Genomic DNA, 3130 nt, shown 5'->3' with positions numbered 1-3130 from the left:
TATATATCTACATATGTAGACTGTATATCCTCAGATGGTGGGGGTAAAACCCCTGGAGTTGAATACACTTGCCCGAATGAAAAAAGAAAGACAGGGCAGGCGAGTGAAACTCGAGATCAGGTGGGGTGGAACAAGAGATCTTCTTGAAATGACTACACAAGAAAAAGCACAACTTTGCAAACCCCTTAAAAATTATTAGGAGTTAGCACACGCAAAAAAATAAAATAAAAAATAAAATAAAATAAAAAATAAAAAAAACACACACACACATATATATATATATATATTAAATATTAATGCAAATATTAATATAAAGACAGACAAATATTAATGTAAATAATAAAAAACACAAAAACTCGTAGAAAAAACGAACCGATTTCTTATAAATAATAAACCAAAAGAATATTAAAAGTATATATATTATAGAATAAAGGAAATTTAGAAATGACAATATCCTGACGAATATATCGGTGTTGAAATAAATCCGTTCCCCGTTCCTCCACGCTGCTGAAATTACACACGTGGTGGAAAACGACTCTTTATTAATCAGTGGTCTGTCCCATTCAAAAAAGATCGTTAACTTTTGAATTCCACCAAATGGTCTTATTCCCAAGCTCTGGAATCGCAGATAATGGCGCGCAACGGCGTTTTGGCGGTTTATAAAATCACCCGCGAAATTCCTCTTCAGGGAACCACAGAGACTCGCTTTCAGTAGAAGTGATAGACGGGTTTTTTTCTGTCATTATATGTAGGCAGGGGATCCCTGCAGCGGAAGGAGAGAGTGATAACTACATTTGTGCAAATAGCACCCCTGATAGCACACGTACATCACCCAGACGTCCATTCCATGTATTTGTTTACATCTGGAAGGTGTGTTTGTTGTAAGTATGTCTCGGACGTCAATACGACATTCATCCGATGTCTTTAAGACGTTTATAATTTAGGTCTTTTTAAGATGTTTAGCAGATGTTAAATAGATCGGAATACTTTCCAGATTAAAAGATCTAAAACAGACATCTCGAAGATGTACTTGAGATAGTGTATTATTATTATTGTGTGCTATTATCACTTTAGAAGTGTAATGCTTGTTTTTGAACGAATCCTTTAAGTGAACGAATCGTTCTCGTTCACGTACACTGTTATTTTTTGGTCATGAATGAGTCTGTGCTTTTTTTAAGGACTCAAACAACACATAATAGACCCTGCCTCCGAAACCAGGTACTCAGTACCTGGACTCAGTATGTACTGTATTTGATGAAGGACGCAGTTATCTGCATGCACTGTATGTTCTTTTAGGTACGCATGCCTAGTATGAATAGATTTCGAACATACTTCATCCGGGGACCTTTCCATCGTCTCGTCACCCGAGTATATGACGTAATAACAAAAAAAACGATATACTTTGGTTAAACAAGCACCATTCAAGAACATGGAACACATATCTATAGCACTTACAGTTGAGAAGAGGTGTCCGTCTCGCTATTCACCTCGTTAAATCTAGTGTTTGGAATGTGACGTCGCCTAAACTCCTGAGGGATTATGGGATCGTTAAGTCAATCATCTCTTTAAAATCTAGCCGAAAATTAATTTCTCACTTACTGCTCCATGAATACTGTGGATTATGACATACATAGGCAGTTCCGCCGCTCCCTATAAGCAGACTAGGCAGTCTGCGTAGGGCACCAACTCCCTTTTTCACCAACTTTTGTAGTCGAGTACTCTAACCTACTAAATAACCCAGTAATCATTAAAAGTAAAAAACAAAAAACATTTTCACTCACCCGGAACTTACATAGAAACCAATACTGACGGCATTAGGGAAATAATGCACATAAATAAACTCTTGAGTCATAAAGACTATCACATTTTTATAATTTCACATATTATTATTTTGAAAAACAAGTGGTGAAAGCTGGCTTTTTATAAAATGCACACTTCATTGCACATACAGGTCTGATAAGCTTCCAAGTTTCTTGTACCGCTTCACATTTTCTTTCCATTATAAAAGCAGATCCTAGTCTGCTGGTATGCAGGACTCCAACAAGAACTGAAAACTAATTAATAGCCATCATTTCTCATTGTTTCCAGCAACACCACGACAACACGCTCCACAGCGCACCCCAGTGGACTCTGTACCAATTATAACTGCGAGATTTGGCGAGCAATTCCAAATGGAAGCGTAATCTCCAAAAGAGGGCAGGGTTACCCCAGAAGGGATGTGGTTACTCCAAAAGAGGGTTGTGCCAATTCCAAAAGGGGGCATTATTTCCATTCAAAGTAAGGGCTAGGGAAAGGGTTAGGTTGGGGGCTTCCTATATCTTTGCTGGCGGTTTGGAGCTCATGCCCCATTTTGGAGCTTTTTCTGCAGCTATATATTTCTAAAAAATTCATAGGAAAAGTACAGTATTCAGCTCTGCTCATTGCAGGCAAATTAGCAAAGGAAAATCAATTTGCAATATTGGAGCAGTGTTTTTAATAGTCGACTAGCTGGTGCAGAACAAGTAGTCAATTAGTCGATTACACATGCACATGCCTAGTTTTCACTCGCATCTGTGGATATCCGCTTCACATCAGGGTCCTGATCGCTTATTACCCGGGTTACCGGTCTGATATGTCTTAATCCCAGATGTGCGCTTGTTACGCAGAAATATCAGACCACCAGATGGCGCCATTGACTAATCAGAATCAAAGATTCTAGAAACCCGCGTTATAAGAGTTATGACAGCCAACAAACACTTAAAATGGTTGTTGTTCTCTGTCTTGATTGCTAGTTTCGGTAGTTTTTATATTCCTTCTTATGGAGACCAGAACCAGAAAACGGTCAAGTGGCAATCACGATCATCAGGTCGCCACCCAGTGGTTGGTCAGGAAAGCCACTGATATGGTCAACACTATTTGTGTACAAGTACTGTATCTTCTTTTCCTCATTACTCTGTCTATTTGCTGTATTACAGTGTTTTGACTGGCCCGAGATTGTGGGAGTTTGTGAGCTTGTTTTCTGATGAAATAATGATGACATAATGTCACAACTGTGGTCACAATGTCTGCTGAATTTGGAAGGAAATAAACAATGAAAATCACCTGATACTCAGCAAAATCTGCCACAATTTGACAGAAATATCTGGACAAC

Source organism: Xyrauchen texanus, chromosome 50 (genome assembly GCF_025860055.1).
Source record: "Xyrauchen texanus isolate HMW12.3.18 chromosome 50, RBS_HiC_50CHRs, whole genome shotgun sequence".
NCBI lineage: Eukaryota > Metazoa > Chordata > Actinopteri > Cypriniformes > Catostomidae > Xyrauchen > Xyrauchen texanus.
This window is presented reverse-complemented; position numbering follows the sequence as displayed.